Below are 27,254 nucleotides of genomic sequence, written 5' to 3'. Positions count from 1 at the left end.
CTTGGCTGAAAGAATTGACATATTGCGATACCACTTTCAAACTATGCCGCTTTGCAACCACCTAACTCCAGACCTAAAGACATTTGGCAACCACTGAAAGACTATTTAACAAATGATCATGTTGCAGAACATGAAGAGACGGACCGATTGTTGGAATACTCTTTTTGCCCTTCAATGATTACCCGTGGGCTCATACGGCATAACTCCTTCATGATGTACTGCCTTACTGTTGTATAATTTCAGTTAACTGCTTTGTCCAAATGCTCTCCTCCATACCCTCTACCCTTTCCTCGTCTCATTGTTTCATATTTACTCCTGTCAGTGCATGATGCAGTTCCCCTTCTTTTGACTGTTTTGTAGCTTTATGTTTTTTTTTTTAGCACGAAGGTGACAGTTTTTTGGGAGCGGCAGCAGCTTTTTCTTGTGTTCAGCGACATACAATTCTGTCTCCTGGTCCCGGATCACTTTCGGGTGCATGAGGGCACATTTATCACACAAGTCTGAGTTGTCACCAAAGTCCAGATATCAGAGACACCTTGTGTGGGTTCATTAAAAACGTTTGTTTCCTGCAGTCTTAACATGATTTGAAACCTCCAGGTTTAGAAGGAGGCCTTACTCTCTAAAACACTGGAATTAGTTTTAGGAGTTATCGGAAAAACTGATGCATTTTGGAGTGGTGAGTGTAGCTTCAGATCCCTGTTGAAAGACAGAGCTTCAGATTGAAAGGAAGGAACCAACATCAGTAAGCAGTGGTGGTGCTTATATGCAACTCCGCTGTGTCCCTTCTCAGGCAGTACGGAGCCACTAGGCGCCTCTTTGTGGAACATGGAAGCACTGCTAAAAACACGTTTCCAATCCAGTCTGGCATTCAGGGATTATTCTAAAGTGAGAAATCTGCAGTCAGAAGTATTTATCATAAGTTAGGGGCAGAAATCTTCAAACCGATGTGGGCATCATCTGCATATTGATGATCAAGAATTACAGAGGTGTTCACAATCTCCCTGGTTTGAGATAGGGCTTAAAATAGCTTGGGGAAGGGTCAAACCCTCTAAAACCCCTTAGTTTAGGTGAGTTTTGCTAGAGGGCGCCCTGTTTTATTTAACTATTTGCGTTCAGTGATACAAATATAAAACATAATTTTAGAATTACACTATTATTGTCCATGCATTCCTTCAAGATGTTAATCTGACCGTGGTTGCGGACTGTTTCATAGCAGATGAGAGGTCTAGATGCATGGATATATCAGAGTCAAGGAAGGAAAGATTCATCCACAGTGTGCAGAAGGGCCATTTCTGTACTACACCCATATCTGAATCCAGATTGGAAAGCACAGAGGTGGTTATTTGCCTACCCATGGAGTGACAGTTGTAAAGCTAAACCGGTTTCCAACACGTTCCCTTAAAAGGAAAGTGAACGGGCTGAAGTTGTTGAGGTCATGGATACCAACTGTGGATTTGAACTGCAGGTAACGTCTGAGGACTGCAGGGCAGGTAAAAGAAAATAGGCATCCTACAGGTCCAAGAAAGAAGTAATGTCAGCACAGTGCTTGTATATGGCTCCACTCCATCACTAGCAGGGCATAACAAAGACCGCACGGAGCTGCAAGGTGTGACCCAGCACACGTGGGAGCACTGCTGAGATTTCTAGGTCGAGTCTTGCACCAGGGCAATATTGTGAAGACAACGGTCTCTAAAAAAAAATAGCCAGATGAATACCGAGTCCAGATGTTGCCAAAGGAGCCAACCAGCACCTCAGAGTTATTCGGAAAATATAACATTTTTTGCAAAAGTGCCCTGAAAAGCTTAGATCAAGCCATGGTCATATGCATATTTAAATACTGCAATACCGTGTTCATAAGCCTCACAAAATGAATCATTAAAATCAGTACTATGTTTCGTCACTGGACTCATCTCATGAATAACAAATTTCAATAACATCACTTGACTATTGGCATCACTAACGGTTTCCTCTTGATCTGACAGCACGTACAAGACTTGTAACACCTACGAGGTACTACATATGAACACCCCAGATTACCTGTGAACAATCATTAGCAGAATGAGGTACAGACTTCAGAGAAAGCTTTCTTCTACCTCCTCTAATTAAAAAAAAAAAAAAAAGCCATATAATCAAATAAACTTTCTCTAGGAATACGCTTAACTTCTAGAACGCCCTCCCATCAAAGACCCCACAGCCACCTCCGTACACACTCATTTGCTGCTGGTTAATGGTCGGATCGGTGCTCCTTACACTCAGGTCTACAGGGAGTGCAGAATTATTAGGCAAATGAGTATTTTGACCACATCATCCTCTTTATGCATGTTGTCTTACTCCAAGCTGTATAGGCTCGAAAGCCTACTACCAATTAAGCATATTAGGTGATGTGCATCTCTGTAATGAGAAGGGGTGTGGTCTAATGACCAACACCCTATATCAGGTGTGCATAATTATTAGGCAACTTCCTTTCCTTTGGCAAAATGGGTCAAAAGAAGGACTTGACAGGCTCAGAAAAGTCAAAAATAGTGAGATATCTTGCAGAGGGATGCAGCACTCTTAAAATTGCAAAGCTTCTGAAGCGTGATCATCGAACAATCAAGCGTTTCATTCAAAATAGTCAACAGGGTCGCAAGAAGCGTGTGGAAAAACCAAGGCGCAAAATAACTGCCCATGAACTGAGAAAAGTCAAGCGTGCAGCTGCCACGATGCCACTTGCCACCAGTTTGGCCATATTTCAGAGCTGCAACATCACTGGAGTGCCCAAAAGCACAAGGTGTGCAATACTCAGAGACATGGCCAAGGTAAGAAAGGCTGAAAGACGACCACCACTGAACAAGACACACAAGCTGAAACGTCAAGACTGGGCCAAGAAATATCTCAAGACTGATTTTTCTAAGGTTTTATGGACTGATGAAATGAGTGAGTCTTGATGGGCCAGATGGATGGGCCCGTGGCTGGATTGGTAAAGGGCAGAGAGCTCCAGTCCGACTCAGACGCCAGCAAGGTGGAGGTGGAGTACTGGTTTGGGCTGGTATCATCAAAGATGAGCTTGTGGGGCCTTTTCGGGTTGAGGATGGAGTCAAGCTCAACTCCCAGTCCTACTGCCAGTTCCTGGAAGACACCTTCTTCAAGCAGTGGTACAGGAAGAAGTCTGCATCCTTCAAGAAAAACATGATTTTCATGCAGGACAATGCTCCATCACACGCGTCCAAGTACTCCACAGCGTGGCTGGCAAGAAAGGGTATAAAAGAAGGAAATCTAATGACATGGCCTCCTTGTTCACCTGATCTGAACCCCATTGAGAACCTGTGGTCCATCATCAAATGTGAGATTTACAAGGAGGGAAAACAGTACACCTCTCTGAACAGTGTCTGGGAGGCTGTGGTTGCTGCTGCACGCAATGTTGATGGTGAACAGATCAAAACACTGACAGAATTCATGGATGGCAGGCTTTTGAGTGTCCTTGCAAAGAAAGGTGGCTATATTGGTCACTGATTTGTTTTTGTTTTGTTTTTGAATGTCAGAAATGTATATTTGTGAATGTTGAGATGTTATATTGGTTTCACTGGTAATAATAAATAATTGAAATGGGTATATATATTTTTTTTGTTAAGTTGCCTAATAATTATGCACAGTAATAGTCACCTGCACACACAGATATCCCCCTAACATAGCTAAAACTAAAAACAAACTAAAAACTACTTCCAAAAATATTCAGCTTTGATATTAATGAGTTTTTTGGGTTCATTGAGAACATGGTTGTTGTTCAATAATAAAATTAATCCTCAAAAATACAACTTGCCTAATAATTCTGCACTCCCTGTATGTCTAATGTTCTTTGCACTTTTGCATGTATGTTTCGTCGTTATAAATACTAGGTGTTTTGACGGTACACATAAAGCATTCTGGCACCCAAAGTTAGGGTGGCATTATACAAAAACTAGAGTATTAAAAGCTTTTTCAAATCCCTTTCGTAAAAGAAAGCAAACAAAATAACGAATTACTCTCCCAGAGTACGATCCTTACTGTTACTCTAAGCCAAAAACGTTTGAGTGCAGTGGCAGCTGAAATTCAGTTTGTTTTAAAGTATACAGTTTTCATTAAGATGTGAAAACTTTTCATCCTCAAGTGTTTCCAGGGAGGCAGTTTGTTTTTTAATATAATGAAAGATCCCAAAATGCAGAACTAAGATTTGCTCCTGCGTCGTGGGAACTTCATTGATATTTATAAATATAAGAGAATAGTAACCTCATTACACAAAGTAAAAGGTGGGAAAGAAATCTACGAGATGAAAGTAAAACATGTAAAGTACAAATGATAGCTAACCAAGCTGTCAGTGGAGATTGGGCCCTTTGGCATTCCATTTTATAGAATACATCCTAGCAGACAAGTCTTGCAAAGATATGGAATGATCTCCAACAGCTATTATAAAACCTAGTTATTCAGACATTTATAAAAAGGATTTGTGGTAGATGTCTTTTCTCTAACAAAATAGACATATTTCCCCGCAACGATGTTAAACTACCTACCACTATCATACATTCAATCAACCTATAGATTATTTGGTTATCAGGAACCTCGCACCAGTGAAGCAATCATTTAAAAGAAATAAGCGTTTGGACTGCCTCATTTTAAATTTCCTTATCTAGGCAATATTGAAATGCTCTACATACACTCTAAGAGGGACGGGACCAAAACGATAGAGGGCATGCAATTCCATAAATGTTTAGAAACAAAATCCTCCGATTTGCATGGATATCAAATGGGTGGATTAAATAGGGTAGGTAAAGTATGAAAAGTAATTAGCACATGCAGACTCAGTCCCACACATCTCTATTAAGGTCCGACCTTATTGCTGCCTAATGGCTCAATTACTTACTAGTCATCTTTATTAGTCTTCGTGCATCACAACCTCCTGCCAATCATTGATGAGAAATGTAACCATTTACAGGACATGAAACAAAACAGGAAATGATAAACATAAATCCAACCACCCTCATCTGGGTAATACAAATTGGTTAGGTTCTCAAAGTATTATGTGTAATATTCCAGAGGTCTGACAAAGGCCTTGACCAGGGACGATGGGCCAGTTCTTAATAACTGGGACAAAAGTGAGTTAGGCTATGAGTAATCAGACCATAACATCTACATCCTCATCTCTGTCATTACTTAATGATAGAAAAGATAGGTCTTTAAGACAACATAAAAACACAGCATAAAAGCAATATTATACAACATCCAATGTATTTAGTTGTTATTCAATGACAATCACACAGTAGAATACTGTAAGACTCACAAAGTTCTTTTGTACTTCATGTACATTCTGAAAAATATATTGTATAATAATAGTGTAATCTGAACCCCGCCCTAGGTCCTGACATGACCAATTTCATCCAATGAAACTACATGAGCCTCTGCCCAAGAAGCTGCTATAAAATGAGTGGATCGATCTTTGACATTTTCAAGTATTGTTTCTCCATGAATTAAAGGAGCCAACTTGATTGTCTCTGTTAACATCTGGCTCAACGTTCCTTTAGAGATTATTTACCCTGTCCAGAAAGTCCAAAGGTAGCAACAGAGAAAGAGCCCATCTTCCTGAAAGTACTGGATTTGTCCAAATAAACAGATACAGCTTACTTAACATCCAATAAACTCAACAATTTATCTTCTTCAGGAGAAGGGGGAAATTATGGTAGACGACTCTCCTGAGAGGAGTGCAATTTAGAAAGACCCTTAGGAGGAAATGTCAGGCCTTAGAATAATAGCATCATCCAGAAACCTTGAAAAAGGAAAGTTCACCCAACGTTCGTGCTGCCACCAAGTGTGGGATACTGGCACCTGGTTGCAGTACCCCCACACTTTTTGCCTAGTTTCTGACAAGGTCCCCAGTTCCGGTGTTCTTTACCTAAAATATTACCAAGGTATTGGCAAAACTGGCAACACCTTTAGCTGCCACTATAAGTCCCTAGTAAATGGTATTTAAGTACCAAGTGTAGGCCCTTGAGGGCTGCAGCACAGACTGGGCCAACCTCTAGGGTCATGCATCCAGAAGCACCCAGCACTGTCATTGCAGGCAGAGTATTCTGATGCAGTTCTATAGGACAAACTCAACATGGCACGCAGCCTGTGCCCTATCCACTACACACTGCATGCACTATAGGTAAATCACCCTTCTGGAAGACCTACCAGCCCTAAGGCAGGGTGCACTATACTGTATGTGAGGGCAAAGATACATAAGCAATATGCCCCTACAATGTCGCTGCCAAACCTGGGACACAGTAAGTGAACAGAGCAGCCATTTAAGTACATGTGCTGGACAGTGGTCAGGACAAGTTTCACAGCTACACAATGGTTACTCTGAACCCTGGGTTGTTTGGTATCAAACAACTCATTGATAAATCCAAACGGGTACCAGTATCAGATTTATTACCAAGTGTACCCAGGGGTCACCTTAGAGGTGCCCCCTGCAAAAGCTAACTACCCTGGCATGGTTGCTGGCCAGTGACAACCAGCTTGGTACCACCAGACAAGATTCTGGAACCCTGAAGTGAGAGATCCAGCTTTCGGGGTCCCAGAACAAAGCCCTTCCTGGCAAGGAGTGTGCACTGCCCTGCTAGCAATCTTCAAAAGGCTTACTGCCCTTGAAACTCAACCCCCAAATCTGCTGCTAGCAGCACAAGAACCCCGCACCCCCCCTCACTTGTACCATCCACCCCCCCCCATTGCAAACCCCTATTTTTTGGCGGGAGCAATGGCAGGAAACCACACAAAAGATAGGAGCGGTCATCCCCAGCTGGCCCCACCCTTAAGATGTTGCATGCAAGGTGACCCCTCCATTTCATTTTCCACCATCTTGCATGGAGAGAAAATAGCCAATCAAGTGTAGGGAAGAGACTTCTGCCCACGGGAAGTGGTCACTTAGTGGGTGTAGCCACCCTAAGGTAGATTATCCATTGGTCACTACCAGGTACTCCCCTAAACACCCACTAAATACAGTATTTAGTGGGCGTCCCTAGACCAAGAAATCAGATTCCAAGGACCAAAGAATACCAAAAACAAAGAAGACCCAAGGCTCGAGACCTGAAATCCTGCTGCACAAAGAAACTCAAGTATGTGGTCTCATTTATTGATACTGTGAGCACCACAAATACTTTGCCCTTCTCCAAGATTAGCCTAATTGCTCGACCATGCTACCTTAAAACGTACAGCATTAGGTGGTCTTGAATTTACCTCTGTAAACCAACGTGTAGTTGCCTAGACTCTTTGTACAGTATGCCTAGCTTTGAACACTACATAAAGAGCCAGCCTCTTACACCACGGAACAAACTTCGTAGAAATCAATTTAAGATCAGTAGTCTCCAGAGGTTCAAAAGTAAAAGACGGAAGAGATCTGAATACCAATGGACGATCCCAAGGAGGTGAAGAATGACAACACACAGGGAGTGAAATAGCAAACATCTTAAACAATGTTAAAACTAATGGCTTAGCCTCAAGAATAGAAATATTTGCTTCAAAAAAAGCCTTAATAGTAAAACCAATGGAGCTTTATAGTGGATAAAGCTACATTTGTATTTCAGCCATCCACTAACATTGATTTGCTGAATAGCAGAGACAGGGAAAGAGAGGATAGATAGTTGTGAAAACCAAAAGTCAAAAGTACCCTAATGTCTCGAATGCAACTACAAAGTAGATAGCTTCCTTGAAAACTGAATCACTTCCACAAAATGAGGTAGTAAACACTGACTTATAGGACTAACCGCTCGCATGGTCAGTCTGGAGGTGAGGTAGAAGGATGTAGCTCTTCAATGGAGTAGGAAAGCGAGGAAGGATCCAAAGAGAAAGTATTTCCATCTGCTTGAAAAGTAGGAACAACGTCCTACAAGACCATGTGATACCACTATCACCTTTGGTGTCTTCTCACACTTGGTTTTCACTAATATCCTCAGAATCAGTTAAAATGGCAGGAAGGCAAACCTAACTCCTTTGGCAATTTCAGAAAGGCATCCATACCTCATGCTTCCTGTTCCAGGAATCTGGAAAACTTCAGAAAACAGTTCTCCTTGGAAGCAAAAAAGTTCCATGAAGGGGTGTGACACATTTCAAGCTTATCTGTAGAAAGGTTTTCTTGGACAGAGACAGATTCTGAGATGAGGCAAACATCCTTTTCAAATGATCCGCCTCTACATTTTTGATAAACTAATGTGCACTGCCACAACTGAAAGAAAATGTTCCTCAGCCCACAGGAGTATGCTATCTTGTTCAGGGATTGAGTGTGTCTGGTTTCCTTGGTGGTTGATGGAGGCCACTGCAACTGAATTGTCTGTCCCTACTAACACAATGGAAAGGAGCAGATTAAGCCTGAAGTGGAGTAGAGCTCTGAATACTGCTAGTAACTCTCTCCAATTAAATGTCCTCAGCAACTCTGCTCAAGTAGCAACTTCAGACAACTGATGCAGACGTGTCAAGTTAAATTGATTTCTGCTCTGAAATGCGCTCGGCCACGTGTTTCTCCTTTAAGAATGCTCAATTCTTCAGAATTATCCTCCTGATCCTCTCCTCTTCTTTATCAGCACCCTTGGTCTTCTTGGCAGGGGGAGATGTACGAGGCAAATCACTTGAAGAAGAAAGTAATGAGTGCAATGCCCTCGTTTCTTAGCATGTTTTCCCATCAATAAGAAATATGCTAATCAGTACATCACGCCACAATAAATCACAATCATACAAACTCTTTCAGAATGATCTGCCCACAAACCTCCATATTAAAAGGACAGCTCTCAGCCTGCGGTTTCCTATGCACGCCAAACTGATAGTACACGCATTCACAAACGCAACCCAACCCAGTTCACACATGCAGACAAATAGACCATGGCCTGAAAAGAATAACACACACAAGCCGGTCAATGACTATTTGCTGCACCCCGAAAGCCCAGCACTGCAGAAAATCTCTCAAAAGAATCATCATTAATCAATCAATTCCTTCCCTGCATTACAGAATTCTAGCTGGTTGAGAACACATGCACCAACTACAGGTGAATTAATAGAATATTTAAAATAAATAATTTTCTTCAACAGAGAAAAGCCATAGGGCAACATGTCAGCTTAAATAGTAATAATACTAGAATTTGTACAGCACAGCTAATCACCCATGAGGTTATCCAGGGGCTGCCCACAGGCAGAGGAAGATTAAATGGTTTGCCCAAAATCACATGATTTTGAGCCGACGCAGGGACTCGAACCTGGATCCTACAGTCTGTAGTCGGCAGCTCTGGCGGATGCGCCACATCTTCCCCCTCAAAAAGACTGACGTAGCAAAGGGAAGAGTTGTCAGGGATACAGATCAACTTGGACCTCCCCACCTAGTGGCAGGAGCTCTGTGGTTTTCATCATTCATATAAATAAACCTCCATGAATAAAGAAAGGCAAATCTTCCCCTTGGTAAGTCGTGCTTGCCAGTACGCAGGAAAACCTTACTTTGAATGGGCTTGGGAATCATTTCCACAATTCACCGTCACTAGCTGCTACCTCGTAAGTGCCAATGACCTCCCCAGGGCCAATAGAGAGAGAAACAGTAGCTTAATCCTTGGAGGTTAAAGCCAAAACCCCTGTATGCCCGTTCCTGTCCCTTACAGACAAAAAAAAAAAAAAAGGGCTGTGGGAAAATAACTACTCATAGCACCCAGCTGAGGTTGGAGGGGATTAGGATTAGCATTTCCGGTTTTATTTTGTCCTTTAAATTGTGACCTTCCTCACCAAGTAGTGACTGGAATGAGTACAAGGGATGTAGCCCCTTGGGGGCAGATTGGGCTATTTTTGGAAGGCCCATCTGCCCCCGTTGGGGGCAGAGAGCCAAACAGAAAAGATACCCCAAACCCAAATAAATGGGGCCAAAGTTTTTCTGCCCACCAGTGGGCAGATTGGGCAATTACCCCCGATCCACACCCGGGGGGGGGGGGGGGGGGGTGTGACAGAAAGTCTACTAGATGCCAGGGAGTGTAAAAAAAAAAAAAAAAAAAAAAAAAAAAAAGTGGGGCTACCAACCAGTATGGGCCTGGTTATGCCCCCACCCAAACTGAAGGGGTGTTAACAGTCTTTCAGCTCTCCCCCGAACACTAAAACATCTTATCCCATGGCAAGCAAGAGGACATTTGATTATTGTGGGTTTTGGTTTTTACATTTGGGCCATGAGAGCTTGGTAACTCTCAAAATCTTCCCACTTGGAATGGTGAGGGCTGCACTTTGACTTTGGGACACTGCCATGTAGAAAAATCCACAAGACCTAGACACATCTGAAAACCAAACATCTGGTTGATTCCAGGGTGGTGTGCTTCACATGCACCCCGCATCATTTTCTTACCCACAATGCCCTGCAAACCTCTAACTTTACTGGAAATCACACTTTTTCCCCCACATTTTTGTGATGGGACCTGCCGGAATCAGCAGTAATCCACAAAATTCCTACCACCCAGCATTGATTCATCTATAGCGATAAAAATTCTGCTGCACTTGTCAGCCTACATTTTTGTTTTCCCAAACTGCCCTTTTGGACCTGCTTTGGTTCCCCCTCAATTTCGACATGTTTTTGGCTCTTCCTTGTCACAGGCACTTGGCCCACCTACACAAGTGAGGTATAATTTTTACCGGGAGACTATGGGGAATGTTGGGTGGTAGGAAATTTGTTCCAATGCAGTATTCCCATACAGAAATGTGGGAAAAATTTGATTTGTTTTAGCTAAATTTGAGGTTTGCAGAGGATTCTGGATAAGAAAACAATGGGGGATCCACGCAAGTCACACCGCCCTGGACTCCCTCATGTGTCTAGTTTTCAGAAATGTCTGGGTTTGGTAGGTTTCCCTAGATGCCTGCTGAGCCCAGGACCAAAATCGCAGGTGCTCCCCAGCACAAAAACTGGTAGTTTTGTATTTGATAATTTTGATGTGTCCAGAGAGTGTTTTGGGGCATTTCCTGTCGTGAGCACTAGGCCTACCCACACAAGTGAAGTACCATTTTTATAGGGAGACTTGGGGGAACACTGGGTGGAAGGAAATTTGTGGCTCCTCTCAGATTCCAGAACTTTCTGACATCGAAATGAGAGGAAAAAGTGTTTTTTTGCCAAATTGAGGTTTGCAAAGGATTCTGGGTAACAGAACCTGGTGGGAGCCCAACAAGTCACCCCATATTGGATTCCCCTAGGTGTCTAATTTTCAGAAAAGCTTAGGTTTGGTAGGTTTCCCTAGGTGCAGGCTGGGCTAGAGGCCAAAATCCACAGGCAGGCACTTTGCAAAAAACAGCTCTGTTTTCTTTGGGAAAATGTGATGTGTCCACGTTGTGTTTTGGGGCATTTCCTGTCCCGGACGCTAGGCTTCCCCTCACAAGTGAGGTACCATTTTTATCAGGAGAGTTGGGGGAATGCAGGTGGAAGGAAATTTGTGGCTCCTCTCAGATTCCAGAACTTTGTCACCGAAATGAGAGGAAAAAGGTGTTTATTTTGCCAAATTGTGAGGTTTGCAGAGGATTCTGGGTAACAGAACCTGGTGAGAGCCCCACAAGTCACCCTATCTTGGATTCCCCTAGGTGTCTAGCTTTCAAAAAATGCGCAGGTTTGGTAGGTTTCCCTAGGTGCCAGCTGAGCTAGAGGCCAAAATCTACAGCTAAGCGATTTGCAAAAAACACATCCGATTTCAATGTGAAAATATGATGTGTCCATGTTGCGTTTCCTGTTGCGAACATTAGGCCTCCCACGCACGTGAGGTACCATTTTGAATCAGGAGACTTGGTGGAAACACAGAATAGCAGAACAAGTGTTATTGCCCCTTGTCTTTCTCTACATTTTTTCCTTCCAAATGTAAGGGAGTGTGTAAAAAAGACGTCTATTTGAGAAATGGCCTGTAATTCACATGCTAGTATGGGCACCCCGGAATTCAGAGATGTGCAAATAACCACTGCTTCACAACACCTTATCTTATGCCCATTTTGGAAATACAAAGGTTTTCTTGATACCTATTTTTCACTCTTCATATTTCAGCAAATGATTTTCTGTATACCCAGTCTAGAATGAAAATACATTACAAGGTGCAGCTCATTTATTGGCTCTGGATACCTAGGGTTCTTGATTAACCTACAAGCCCTATACATCCCTGCAACCAGAAGAGTTCAGCAGACGTAACTGTATATTGCTTTCAAAAATCTGACATCGCAGGAAAATGTTACAGAGTAAAACATGGAGAAAAATGGCTGTTTTTTTTACCTCAATTTCAATATTTGTTCCATTTCAGTTGTTATTTTCTGTAGGAAACCCTTGTAGGATTTTCACAAAATTACCCCTTGCTGAATTCAGAATTTTGTCTACTTTTCAGAAATGTTTAGCTTTCCGGGATCCAGCATTGGTGTCACACGCATTTCTGTTACTAACTGGAAGGAGGCTGAAAGCACAATCAATCATAAAAATGGGGTATGTCCCAGTAAAATGCCAACATTGTGTTGAAAAATTGGGTTTTCTGATTCCAGTCTGCCTGTTCCTGAAAGCTGGTGATTTTGGAACCGCAAACCCTTTGTTGATGCCATTTTCAGGGGGGAAAAAAACCACAAACCTTCTTCTGCAGCACTTTTCCCCCCCCCCCCTTTAAAAAAAAAAAAAAACACTACATTTTCACTGTATTTTGGCTAATTTATTGGTCTCCTTCAAGGGAACCCACAAACTTTGGGTACCTCTAGAATCCCTAGGATGTTGGAAAAAAAGGAAGCAAATTTGGCATGGGTAGCTTATGTGGACAAAAATTTATGATGGCCTAAGCGCAAACTGCCCCAAATAGCCAAACAAAGGCCTGGCACGGCACCTGAGGGGGGGGGGGGGAGGAGGACTGGCACGGCACCTGAGGGGGGGGGGGAAAAGGCCTGGCACGGCACCTGAGGGGGGGGGGGGGGGAAAGGCCTGGCACGGCACCTGAGAGGGGGGGGGGGAGAAAGGCCTGGCACGGCACCTGAGAGGGGGGGGGGGGAAAGGCCTGGCACGGCACCTGAGAGGGGGGGGGGGAAAGGCCTGGCACGGCACCTGAGAGGGGGGGGGAAAGGCCTGGCACGGCACCTGAGAGGGGGGGGGTGGGGAAAGGCCTGGCACAGCACCTGAGAGGGGGGGGGAAGGCCTGGCACAGCACCTGAGAGGGGGGGGAAAGGCCTGGCACAGCACCTGAGAGGGGGGGAAAGGCCTGGCACAGCACCTGAGAGGGGGGGGAAAGGCCTGGCACGGCACCTGAGAGGGGGGGGGAAAGGCCTGGCACGGCACCTGAGAGGGGGGGGGGGAAAAGGCCTGGCACGGCACCTGAGAGGGGGGGGGGAAAAGGCCTGGCACGGCACCTGAGAGGGGGGGGGGAAAAGGCCTGGCACGGCACCTGAGAGGGGGGGGGGAAAAGGCCTGGCACGGCACCTGAGAGGGGGGGGGGGGGAAGGCCTGGCACGGCACCTGAGAGGGGGGGGGGGGGAAAGGCCTGGCACGGCACCTGAGAGGGGGGGGGGGGGAAAGGCCTGGCACGGCACCTGAGAGGGGGGGGGGGAAAGGCCTGGCACGGCACCTGAGAGGGGGGGGGGGGAAGGCCTGGCACGGCACCTGAGAGGGGGGGGGGGGGGGAAAAGGCCTGGCACGGCACCTGAGAGGGGGGGGGAAAAGGCCTGGCACGGCACCTGAGAGGGGGGGGAAAAGGCCTGGCACGGCACCTGAGGGGGGGGGGGGGGAAAAGGCCTGGCACCTGAGGGGGGGGGGGGGAGGAGGACTGGCACGGCACCTGAGGGGGGGGGGGGAAAGGCCTGGCACGGCACCTGAGGGGGGGGGGGGAAAGGCCTGGCACGGCACCCGAGAGGGGGGGGGGAAAAGGCCTGGCACGGCACCTGAGAGGGGGGGGGGAAAAGGCCTGGCACGGCACCTGAGAGGGGGGGGGGGGGGGAAAGGCCTGGCACCTGAGGGGGGGGGGGGGGAAAAGGCCTGGCACCTGAGGGGGGGGGAAAAAGGCCTGGCACCTGAGGGGGGGGGGAAAAAGGCCTGGCACCTGAGGGGGGGGGGAAAAAGGCCTGGCACCTGAGGGGGGGGGGAAAAAGGCCTGGCACCTGAGGGGGGGGGGAAAAAGGCCTGGCACCTGAGGGGGGGGGAAAAGGCCTGGCACCTGAGGGGGGGGGAAAAGGCCTGGCACCTGAGGGGGGGGGAAAAAGGCCTGGCACCTGAGGGGGGGGGAAAAGGCCTGGCACCTGAGGGGGGGGAAAAGGCCTGGCACCTGAGGGGGGGGAAAAGGCCTGGCACCTGAGGGGGGGGGAAAAGGCCTGGCACCTGAGGGGGGGGAAAAGGCCTGGCACCTGAGGGGGGGGGAAAAGGCCTGGCACCTGAGGGGGGGGGAAAAGGCCTGGCACCTGAGGGGGGAGGGGGGAAGGCCTGGCACCTGAGGGGGGAGGGGGGAAGGCCTGGCACCTGAGGGGGGAGGGGGGAAGGCCTGGCACCTGAGGGGGGAGGGGGGGAAGGCCTGGCACCTGAGGGGGGTGGGGGGGAAGGCCTGGCACCTGAGGGGGGTGGGGGGGAAGGCCTGGCACCTGAGGGGGGGGGGAAGGCCTGGCACCTGAGGGGGGGGGGAAGGCCTGGCACCTGAGGGGGGGGGGGGAAGGCCTGGCACCTGAGGGGGGGGGGGGGGAAGGCCTGGCACCTGAGGGGGGAGGGGGAAGGCCTGGCACCTGAGGGGGGAGGGGGAAGGCCTGGCACCTGAGGGGGGGGGGGGGGGAAGGCCTGGCACCTGAGGGGGGGGGGGGGGAAGGCCTGGCACCTGAGGGGGGGGGGGGGAAGGCCTGGCACCTGAGGGGGGAGGGGGAAGACCTGGCACCTGAGGGGGGAGGGGAAGGCCTGGCACCTGAGGGGGGAGGGGAAGGCCTGGCACCTGAGGGGGGGGGGGGGGAGAAAGGTCTGGCACCTGAGGGGGGGGGGGGAGAAAGGTCTGGCACCTGAGGGGGGGGGGGGGAGAAAGGTCTGGCACCTGAGGGGGGGGGGGGGAGAAAGGTCTGGCACCTGAGGGGGGGGGGGGAGAAAGGTCTGGCACCTGAGGGGGGGGGGGGAGAAAGGTCTGGCACCTGAGGGGGGGGGGGGAGAAAGGTCTGGCACCTGAGGGGGGGGGGGGGAGAAAGGTCTGGCACCTGAGGGGGGGGGGGAGAAAGGTCTGGCACCTGGGGGGGGGGGGGAGAAAGGTCCGGCACCTGGGGGGGGGGGGAGAAAGGTCCGGCACCTGGGGGGGGGGGAGAAGGCCTGGCACCTGAGGGGGGGGGGGGGGGGGAAGGCCTGGCACCTGAGGTGGGGGGGGGGGAAGGCCTGGCACCTGAGGGGGGGGGGGGGGAAGGCCTGGCACCTGAGGGGGGGGGGGGGAAGGCCTGGCACCTGAGGGGGTTAAAGCAACTGAAAGATTGGTTTGCGAGGAGAGTACACTAAAGAAAAGTCACTTCTTGACTCTTGTTTGGTGCTTCAAGCAAATGAAATGTCTGAAAATGGCCCAGTAATTTTAGCCTGAAACTCAAATGCCAATTCCAGGAAAGTGTAGTGAATTGACTAAATTCTTCTTCTTTAGAAAGCTTCACAATCCAAACCTACATAAAACTAGTCTCAAGACTTGGAAAGTCAGTTAGGGTATTTAGACTCACAAATGCAAAAGGTGCAGGTTAACTCATGTATATGAAGGGCAGTAGTGTTTTTACATGCTGTAATTGTGAAAGAAAGTTGGGTGCTTCCATTACCCAATGACGAGAGTGGACAATTGTTTAGACATTTTACAAAGTAGCTGTAGAAAGCTGGCTCTGTATATGCTACAAAGTAAGGTATAGTGTGTACATAGTCCAGTAGATCCACAGAGGCTTTAGAGGCCAGAGTAGATATGACTAATGCTCTTTAGTGGTAGAGTGGGCAAGCAGTTAGGCTTATTAGATGGTAGTGCTAAGCATTTGTTTCCACACACACAGTCAAGAAATGATGAAAACACTCAATGACTAACTCCAGTCCAATTTTTATGTATCAAAATATATACTTTCTTCCATTTTTAGAACCAAAAGGATCTTTGTTGCAGGTAAGTAAAGTTACAAGAATGTATCACGTCAAATGCACTTTGTTTATAAATGACAGTTACTACAAGTTTCAGGTAAGCAATACTTTTCAATCGCAAAAGTAGACACCTAGTGCAAAAACCATTCACCGCAAAGCAGACCTATGGGAGGAAAAGTACAAATACAGTTTACAGGTAAGTACTTGACTTACGGCCCCAGTCTTCGGCGGTTAAGGTGTCCACAGGGCAAGGTTCAAGGCGACACCCGGAGTGCACCATCAGCAACACAGGGCCGGCCAGGTGCAGAGGTCAAAGTTGGTGTCAGGTGCTGAATGGAAACCAAAGGAGACCGGGGGCGATGGAAAGAGGAAAACAGATTGCAGGTAAGTACCTGCAGCTTTACGGAGGGTTGGGGGTCACAGGTCAGCACCAAACATACATCCTCAGTGGCATGGAGGCAGCTGGGAGCAGGGTGCAAACACTGCATTGGTCGGCCAATGCAATTCAATGAGGGACTCCAGGTTCACAAAGATTGCTGCAGGCTTGGATGTAAAAGACCAATGGCTGGACAGGTAAGTAGAGATCCAACTGGACGCTGGTGGACCGTCGGCTGGGTTTCCCAAGGCCAGGGGGCTGCGGGTGCAAGGGTACCTATAGATGTCAGGAATCTTCACCGGAGAGGTGGCAGACGGGGGGAATCCTCTGGATTCAGGCTGCAGGCATTGTTGTGTTGGTCAGGAGGGGTCAACCTGTTGTGTAGCCATTTTAGCTATCATTTTATACAGGTTAGTTTAGCAAACTAGGCTTGCCGCTGTGCATTTTAACCTAGATATGTTTTATTTTAGCTTTGTTATATTATTTTAACAGTAACCACATTTGTGGTCTTGTTTTTTCTCTAACTGTTCTTCGTCTAGGTCAGCACTGCGTTCTTAAACAAGAAATTTCTTTCACTCTGTGCTTTTCTCAAGCCTGAAGTAAGAGAGGTTGCCGGCAAAAGTGGTACGCTTGGTCTCCAATGTTCACAGAAACATACACACTCTTACACTGGGATCCTTTCTTGGAACATCAGCTGTTTTATTATAAAAACACTACTTTGCCCCATGTACGCTAGAGGTAGATCCCAGCCAGATGACCAGGACTTTATGCTGATTGCTTCGCTGCAGCTGCTTATGTAGACTACAGGCCGCTTGCTCAGGTATGAGGGATAATGTCCTCCCAGAGGGGAAGCTGAAGGGCAGAATTAAAGCTTAACATGCTGTGCTCTAACATAGCATAGGTAGGAACTATCTCTACAAACTCTAGTGACAATATGGTAGCGTTATATTTGTGTTTTACTCTCATCACAATTTTAATCCTATTGTGCTTCATCGTCCTAGTTATTGCAATACATGCTTTATTATCTAGGATGCAGTTACTTCAATAAAACCTTATTGAACTATACTCTGCCTCTGATTGTCCTTGCATATGTGAGACTAATGTAACAGAGAAACGGATGAGATCTAAGTGACCACGATTCCCTTGAGAAGTCATTTACATCATGCACCCGGTTGTCCCAATCATCCCTGCTTTTGGGTGGAGATGAGGCATTGCTAATTAGCCTAAACAAAACCCAGATTAGGCCGACAGGTGTCACGTGTTGCGGGATCAGACTCAGTCCCCCGCAGTACAGGAGATTCTGCCGCCCGAATCCTGTAGTCTCATTAGGATAATGAGAACCTAACACAACAAACCCAGGGTGGACTCGAGGTCCGAATCGCCTGGGGCCTTCTTTGGACCGGTGGACAACCTAGACTCGGGTCGTGGGAGTGGTGTGCAGAGTGTGCTCTGGAGGCCTTGTTGGAGGTTTCTTTGTGGACAGGGCAGCTGTCCTCAGGAGTTCTTGTTCCTTAGAGTAAGCAAGCAGGCAGTCCTCTGGCAGTTTGTAGCGATCGCTGGTCCTGCAGGATGAGTCGTCTTCTTGTACCTGGAGTTTTGAAGCTGCAGACAGGCCGACGGTGCTGGAGAATGTCAGTAGTCATCTGGAGTCTTCACTGCTGGTGGGGCTCATCAGTCCTTCTTTAGGTCACCCGGAATCTGAAGAGCAAGGTTCGGGGGTACCCCTAAATACTAGCTTTAGGGGTGTTACATGGGTCAGAGGGCAGAAACCAATGATTACTGACACAGAGGGTGGCTAAACCCTTCCTGTGCCCACTCCCTTTGGGGAAGGGGGCACATTCATAACCCTATTGGCTAATATCCTAGAAAACAAGATGGAGGATTCTGAAGCGTGGGGGGTTCACCTCAGCTCTGGGCACCTTACGGGTGGTCCCCGTTGGAATGGACACTCCTTGTGTTTACTAATTTTCCTACTGGATTTGAGGCAGAAAGTGGGGCCTGGTCCGGGAAGCGGGCATCTCTACTGGATGGAGTGCCCAACAAAAGGCAAGAGCGTTTGAGGGTCACTGCCAAGGGTTGCTGTTCCTGCAGGGTGAGGCGTGAAGCACCCCCACCCAGAGCAGGCTTTGCCCCTGACTTTAGAGAGCACAAAGGCTCCCACCCCATGGGGTCAGAAACTTGTCTGGTGGTGGCAGGCTGGCACTGACCTGTAAGTCACACACTAGAGAGTTGGGTGAATTTCAGGGGGGCATCTATAAGATGCCCTGTGTGTACATTTTTTCAATAAATCCAACAGTGGTATCAGTGTGGGTTTATTGACCTGAGAAGTTTGATACCAAACTTACCAGTATTCAGTTAAGCAGTCATGGAGCTGTGGAGTTCATAGGGACGACCTCCAAGGACATGCACTCAATATGGCTACCCTGCACTTACAATCTCTAAGAATGGACTTGGACACAGTAGGGGCATATTGCTCAAGCAGCTATTCCCTCACTTGTGGTATAGTGCACCCTGCCTTAGGGCTGTAAGGTCTGCTAGATGGGTGACTTACCTATGCCACAAGCACTGTTCTGTAGGCATGACACCCAGGGAGGGGTGCCGTGTCGACTTCACCCCTTTTCTCTCCACCAACACACAATCTTTAATGGCAGTGTGCATGTGTTTGGCGAGGGGTCCTTTAGGGTGGCATAATACATGCTGCACCGCTTAGTGACCCTACCTGATCAGAGTGCCCTTGGTAGCACTGGTACCTTTTACAAGGGACTTAGCTGTGTGACAATTGTGGAAGCGATGGCACAGTTTAGGGAAAGTACAAAGATGCTGGGGCCTGGTTAGCAGGATCCCAGCACACGCCCAGTCAAGGAGGGTTGGGGGGTGGGAGCAGGGGTAGAAGAGTGAGAGAGAGTATGAGAGTGTCTGTCTTTTGGGATGACCATGCCAAAAAGAACACTTTCCTACTGTAACCTTAGAAATGAAGGTATAAATCATGGCTAATTAAATGCTAAAAGGTTGATCCAAAGACGATATAGAATTTACTCACAAGATGACACAATCATTGTCATCACCAAAGGACTGCCATCTGTTCAGACACCTCAGTAAAAATGTAAAACCATTGAACTCTGGAGTTTACGAGTTTCAAGGATGTTGACAAACTATATAGTTTGCAAGTTATGGAACCTTTTCTTTTACGGTTTAATCCCTTTGGATGGCACTTCTGTGGTTGTCTTGCGTTCAAAACTATGTTCCACTGAAACTGCTAACAGCTATGAAAATTGTCATGTTATAATTAAAAAGAAAATTTAGCAAGTTAGATATTTTGAAAAGAAGGATCATTAAATCGATCTCTCCCAACCTAGCAGCAGGAGCGCTGTTTTTTCATCATTTCATTCTCTAAAGCTTAAGGAAATAGAATTTTATAAAATATCTACATAAATCTACTTGTGCTGTAAAAAAAAAAAAAAAATCTATATCAACATGTCCCTTTGGTGCCATGTAGTGCTGCAACAAATGATGGCAGCACTCTCATTATATAAGAGCTCTGATAATAGCCTCTTTGATTATGCAAGGGCTCATACTATCGCAAGGTGTGAATACTAGCAGTTCCTTTATTTTGGCACCTTTCAGAATATCTACATCCCGAGGCTGGAGATGGGGATAAGCAAAAGCAATAGTAGAAGTAGTAGTACATTTTATTAGCATTGTTAATTTAAACCAAAGCCAATTTAGAAACTCATCATACTGTCTGGGTAATAAACGCTCACAAGTTCTAGTTAATAATTCAAAACATACAATAAAAAAATTTAAAAAAAAAAAAAAAAAAAAAAAACAACTGTAGAAACAGTCCCTGGCAATGTTAATAGATGTGCCTCTAGATTGCGCACACTCTCAGTCGATTGACCCCACCCGGTAGTCATAACGCTTAAAACAATTTTTAAGAATAGTATAAAGCGGGGTCTGTAGACAAGATCTCGCTTGTAACCATGTGTATGCAATAACCACACAATCTAAATAGAAATCCTAAAGTGCCAACATTATCAGAATTGCTGGGGACGTAGTATCCTTATTTCTCAATCTAAAATTTAAAATACTCAAGTACACCACAAGGTAGATGCTAACCCTGCAACTAGACTAACATGTCTCCACCCGCTTGTTTTCCTATGATAGGACAAATGTCTACCCATCAGCATACACCCAGGTCATTTGAAACAGCAGCACTCCTATCCATCCTGCTTGGCGCCACCTTCTTAATAATATTCAACAGCTTTTTGTTTTTTTAAAGTCTGCACCATAAACTTAGACCCCCAACAGGCAAGAGGAATTGAGGAGCCACTTAACCGGCTTGTAACAGCTGGCCTACATGAGCGTATACATAGGGCCATAAAGATGCATTTCATGTATGTATTCCTTTGTTCGGCCAGCACCAGGCATGCACAAAAAACATGAAACAAGTGACTCTTGTTTGTACCCACAGAGGCGACAAGATTAAATCCTAAACTGCTGCCTCCAAGGAGGAGCCATGTCTTTAGTTTCAATCATCCCAAAGCGCAGAAGCATTAATTGATGTTTCAGCAATTGTGTGAAAAATACTGATAGAGTTTCCTGTGTTCGGAGTGTTTTATATGATGACAGTATGGTCCACTGCGTGTCGTCTTTTGGCAAGCATGGTCTTGTCTGTTGTAAGCGACATTAACCGAGTTGCAGCATTCACCATCCAGTAAAACTCCGCTTTGCTCAAGCTCACGCCCCAGACGATTTGCAGGCCCAGTTCCTTTACAGAGTTATTTAGATGGTTTCCCCACGAGCCTTTAGCGTTGCTGCGCTGTTGCTCCTCGATTTCACACCAGCATAGATTGCTTATAGTTCCTGTCTCGGCTGCTCACAGTCTCCAGCAGAGAGTATACATTTTTGCTCAGAATGTTTTTTTTGTTTTTTGTTTTAAATCCAAATTCTAGGCGTACCTGGGGCTGGTGAAGCGGATTTTGGAAGCTGGAACACGGTTTTGTAGTCCTTCATTTGATTTTGATTTAAGACTGCAATTTCTTTGCCCAACATTGATTCAGCCCCATATGTAACAGTTGGCATTAGGCGTGCTGACATTACAGAGAGCAGGTGGTTGTATGACTGGCAACTCATTTTGAATCCATAGGTCAAGGACTGAGCCTTTGCTTGAGCAGCAACAAGCTGTAGTTTAAAGGTGAGGCACGGGTCCACTATGAAACCCAAGTATTTATATGGAGGAACGACCTCCACGCAGGTTTTGTTAATGAACCATGCAAAAGATATGAATTGAGTCCACCAATCTGACCACTTTAGTTTTATTCAAGTTCTATTCCAGACCTTGCTTAACTATATATCCAGTAAGTGTGTTGATGCTGTGCTGCAGACAAATTGGAAATTGACTAAGTAATACTATGTCACTTGCATAGTTTAACCATGCAATTGCTTCCTGCGCCAAAACGGGCGGGTGATTGTTTACAGGAGAAAGAGCTTTGGCCAAGTCAGCTAGATAAAAATTGAAAAGCATAGGGGCGAAAACACATCCTTGATTTAGACCATTAAAAGTTTGAATCCTATTGGTACCCTGGCCACGTTTCCCAATTTTGATTCGCACCCAAGTACCTGAATGTAGTTCCATCATTTCATTCAACAGGTTGCTGGGTAGACCCTAGCTTTTCAATTTTTCCCATAGGCAAGTTCTTGGGACACAATCAAAAGCCGACTTGAGATCAATAAAACAGGCGAATAGTCCGCTTTTCTCATGCCTAGCCTTTATGCCAAGCAAAGCCAAATGCAGTCAAATTGGTTGAATTCCCCATGCTACTCTGAAGCCAGTCTGACTTCATGGCAGGAGATGTTTCTTGTGTATCCAAAATGATAATTGTTGCAGCAGACAGGTTCCATAAAGCTTAGCTTAAGACATCAATCAAGACTATTAGCCTGTAATTTTGTGGGGGAGGTAGAATTGTCGGTCTTATAAATTAGATGGAAGATGTTCCCTTTCCCTGTGTCTGGAAGCAGCTTTGTACCATGGAGATCGTTAAAAAGGAGCACCAAGTAATACGCCCAGTATGTTGCATCACCTTTAAAAAGGGAGTTAGGGATGCCGCTCTGTCCTGCGGCTCCTTCCTTTTTTAGCTTCGTTACAATGCCTATTAGCTGCTCAATGTCTATATCTGCGAGAGCGTTGTGCTGATCAGAATCGGGCTGGGAAGCGTCTGTTTTCAACTTTACTCTAAAACCAAAGTCTGTCGAACTTGAAGTGCAACTACTTGCAGGCAGAGGGTCCTCTCCCTTCACGTTTTGATCGGAGGACGACTACAATGCTGAGACATGGGGTTCCCAAGTGGCAGCATCAATGCCTGCACTAGAGTGTCGATTTTTACCATGTATAAGCCCATTCACCATTTGCCAGAACTTTTTGTTGTTCTTCTGATTATTAGACATCAGGAACTTTGACCACAGATCCTCATAGTACTGCCCTTTTTTTTCCACCCAGCAGTCTTTCTCAAATTGCGATCTCAATTTAAGGAGCCTTGTTTTGACAGGGTTCTTATCCCTTTGTGCCTCCTTTGCCACTTTTTTTGTCACACGTGAGACTTGATTTTTGAATTTACGCAAGGATATGTTATATCATGGATGTTATTAAATAACACCTTTGAGATTTTTATTTGCAGCAGAGCTTGAGAACGGGATAATATTAGGAAATTTGTTCAGTAAGGAGTCACGTAGGTGCTTCCAAGCCTTCATCTGTGCTCCTGAACTCAATGCTGTTTGTTCCTGTTTCTAAAGTTTTCTTGAGCTCTTCTAGTGACCCTGCACAGCGATACTTTTGTTCCATCACTTTCACAAAGCCGTTCCCCTGCCATTTTAACTTTTTTGTATTGTAGTTCGTCAGGGAGGGGACAATGATGTATGCGGTTAGTAGTCGCCTCCATTCCAGTCTTTACTGTATGGCTTGTGGAAAGCCATCACTCTCTGGAAGTACATAAATATTTTAGGCATCAACTAGTGGGAGTGCTGCTTCATTTATTAACGTGAAGTCAATTGCTGATTTTACTGATCCACTTGAGAAGGTTACTGGTGTAGGGGAGCCTCCCCCTAAATGGGTCGTCAAGCGGCGGAAGCCAAGATTTGTAAACCTATTGTTCAAGTGCATACCATGGTATTTTTGTCTGTTTTGTATAGCCTTTACTCAACCCAGCATTAAAATCACCTGAAACAACATGAATGGCCCATTGTACTTCCTCTCCAACACTTTAGGATGTTTAACAGGGTTTCCATGTTTTCTCTGTTTTGATCCTTGTTCGGGTGAATGTACACATTGGTTAATAGCAGCGAAGTTTTAGCACTGTTTACCTCCTGAGGATCCAACTTAATTGGCAGCAGCCAGTCAATTCCAAGGTCAATTTGTTTGATGGCCCAATTAGTTTTGGTTGACTATAGTGTAGTAAAGCCAACTTTGGGATGCCCCAATTTGTTAATCTTGACTGCAGGAACATTCCGGCTCACATAGCCTGGGATTTGAAATGGCTCCGGACACCAAGTTTCCTGAAGCATGATGATATCAAATTGATGTAGGAACTTCAACGCCTCTGCATCGGTTGCCATTAGTTTCAGACCATGGCAGTTCCAAGAGCATATGTAGAGGGTGTCGTCTACAGCAGTTTCCAGTCTCGATCTTTTATCAGGACCAGTTGCTACTGTGGACTATTATAGATTGCTGCTCTACGTGTTTCCAAATCGGAGGCCTGGCGATATATATTTGGTGGCTTCTCTTCTGATGAAGCAAACTTGGATTCCTTACTATAGGAAAATGTACTTGTCTGCTTGGAGTCGCCACCACTCCAACCACTCCTTTCAACACGGAGGCCCCCGCTCTCGTTTCCCAGGAGCAGGGGGCTAGGATATCAACACAGTTCATGTCTTTGTAGCGTGATTCCCCATGAACTAAAAAATGTCCCGGTGTGCCTGGATTTGGGCGGCGGTCCAGGATGCAAGTGTTGCCTCTTTGACCCTGTTATTCGCATGAGGAACAACTTCACTGTCAGCAGCTCAGTCATGGTGATATGGGCTGAAATTAATTTGTAAGTTTGATAATTGTGCCTTTATTTAAGATGTCAAAAGCCCCTTTTGAATTGTACTAGGGGATGAAGTGAAGTTTGTTGTCGCTCAATGCCACTGTTTGTAAGGTATGGCCTCTTGGCGAGCTTACTGGTATTGGCAGTTGGAGATTAATATAATTCCTTGTATGTTGTTTCTTGCCGATATCTGGCATGGTGTTTGCCTGTGGGAGATGTTGTGAGGCCTGTTAATGATTGATTACTGCAGGTGTTTGGTTGTTATCCCAATAATTGAAGGCTTCCCTCCCAGCATTGCCCATTTGGTTCAGTTGGACAGTGATGTGGCAGATGTTAGGATTCTCTCCCACGAACTCCCGCTGAGCTGGAGTTCCATCCCGGCTGCCGTCTGAAGGCCTTAAAGTGCTGGGTTTTGATGAGATGGTTGACTTCTGCATGCAGAAACGGCATGAGTTTGGGTTATCCTGGTTATCCTTTTGCGTTGTCGTCTGCTGCGATCATTCAAGTCTCCCACATCTTTCCCCTCTTTGTCTTTGCCCGGCGTACCAATGGACTTCACAAATGACTTCCAGATACTGTTTTGCTGAGCTGCCTTCGCCTTCTTCTGAACTTTCCTTTGCTGTTTCTTTTCCCTTTTAGTAAGCAACCTTGTTTGCTGCTAAGGTGTTTGAAGCTTCTCCTGCAATCCCTTCCTTGACAGGACTTACTGCTTGAGTGTTGGAGTCTTTGCTGCATCCAGATGAGCTCTGGTTTTCCTCCTGCTGGGAAAAGAAGGTAGCCTGCGAGTTTCTGTTTTCACTGTCAGAGCCATTCTTATCAAGATAAGAAAAGTGCACAGACCCTTCCCCTCCAGCAAAGCCCGTCCTGACATCTTGGGGCCTGGGCCCTGACTTCTGTCAAGATGTAATTTAGAATTTCAGTGGTCTTGGGTGAATGGTCTCCTAAAGAAGCACATTGGCATGACACTTGTTGAGTGTAAAAATGGGTATGAGGCCTTCTTATCAGATCGTTCAACGCTTGAAGCTTCTCACTATGTGCGCTGCCAAGACGCTGAGTAGGTCCACCCGAGTTTCCCGTTTGTCGGCTTGATAATGAATCGCCGCTGACATCGCGTCCATGGTCAATCGGAGGGCCTGCCAAGAGGACCCAGCCTCCCCGGAAACTGGCCAGTCCTCCTTGAATTTAGCATCCAAAGAACAGTCCACTGGGACATTTGCCTCCTCTAGGCAGCCCCGCACAGTGCCCGTTGCCTGATCCTGCTTGGCTGGGACATTAAGGCGCCTTGGGTTGGAGGAGGGGTATACCTCCACCTCTGCCAATGAGATAGTTCACAACCAGTTGCACTGTTACACAATGGCTGTTGTATTTTCTGAATGCTCTTCCCCTCCTTGCATAGCATTGATGTTGAACGGTTGGGCTGCGTTAATGGATCACTCGCAGGCCACCAGCTCCATTAAGAAATCAGTGGCGCAAGTGTCAGACAGGTCAATTAGAGGTGGATCATGCATCATTATGCAATTGCTGATACTTCCCCTGCGGAGACTGCTGTAATTGCAGTACTTGTGGACTCTGTAGAGGGGAGTTCTGGCTCCAATTATTCCAGTTGCTAAGATTTAAAGTGGAGGAGTCCTGTTGGTTCCAAGTATGCACTTCTGCCGTAGTTACTGCGCTTGGGGCACTAGGAGCGCTGATGTGGAAGCTTTCCTTGCCACAGAGGGGCCTCTCCGTCGCTGCAAGAGTTTTTCCAGAATCAGTGTCCGTATGCATGGGTGCCAACTGTATGCTGTTGAGAGCTCGGATGGGCTTATCCGCTGGCTTAGTACTCAGAAAGTCAGGGATTTTTGTAACCCTCTTTCTTGTGATGTCCAGCTAATCTATTTGATGTGAAAACATTTTGAACGTGCACCACTTCGATTAAAACAAGTGGTGGCCGCTCATTTTACGTCAAATGAGCGGCCACCACTGCCAATGCCTCAGGCACACTGCAGACTTCGCCAGCTCCAGTTTGGGCTGGTGACACAGTTCCTGAATTCCCCAGCCCTGAAGAAGTCCTTTGCTTAGGACGAAACACGTTGGCGGTTTTGTTTTTATATCCAAGGAAACCCCAATAAAGAGAAGATTTTCTATTAATAATATGGACTTATTGGATTTAATTGTTTTACTCTAAGTGGTGCACGTCCAAAAAAAAATTCTAATTGTATCTCCCTGGAGCTGGTACCTTGGCGGCAGGTACTATGATCTGTGCACACGTCGAATTATAAAGTAAAATATCTTGTTCTCTGTGTCGACATATTAGGACCATATATAAATTGGCGATAGGGATAGGTGCATATAGGGTGTTTTTGAACCTGCTGCCATTTTCTGCAATATTTTAATTTATTTGATGGGTTGACAGGTTTCTTGGCCGCTGTTGGGTTAGTGGAAGGGTTGCACTCAGTACAGTCACTCGGTTGGACCATTAAGTCTGTTGGTCCCGGGGAGCTTTACCTTAACCTCGTTGCCCTTTTCTCCTCCCAAGTTAGCGTCATCCTCACTCCTTTGCTCATTTTGCTGGTAGTTGGGCGACCAAGCTTGAATTGAGTGCCTGAGCAGGTGATGAGGTTCTTGTCAGCTTCCCTTTAGGCACAAGCCGCACCAGTCTAACACCGGCCACTTCCGTGCAAAAAAGTAGCTATGGCCTAAAGCACTGCAGTTTCTTACACCCTCAATAATGTCCTTGGCTAGTGAGGTATGGTGTGGTACTCTGCAGTTG

General features: G+C 46.4%; 1 protein-coding gene across 5 annotated transcripts in view; it reads right to left on the bottom strand.

Annotated features, from left to right (window-relative positions):
• The window catches only part of TBC1D14 (TBC1 domain family member 14), a 490,570-nt gene that overhangs the window by 419,669 nt on the left and 43,647 nt on the right, over window positions 1-27,254 (bottom strand). The window lies entirely within an intron of this gene.

The sequence above is a fragment of the Pleurodeles waltl genome, chromosome 1_2 (assembly GCF_031143425.1).
Source record: "Pleurodeles waltl isolate 20211129_DDA chromosome 1_2, aPleWal1.hap1.20221129, whole genome shotgun sequence".
Lineage (NCBI taxonomy): Eukaryota > Metazoa > Chordata > Amphibia > Caudata > Salamandridae > Pleurodeles > Pleurodeles waltl.
Note: the sequence above shows the minus strand (reverse complement) of the source record. Positions and strands in the feature narration are given on the sequence as shown.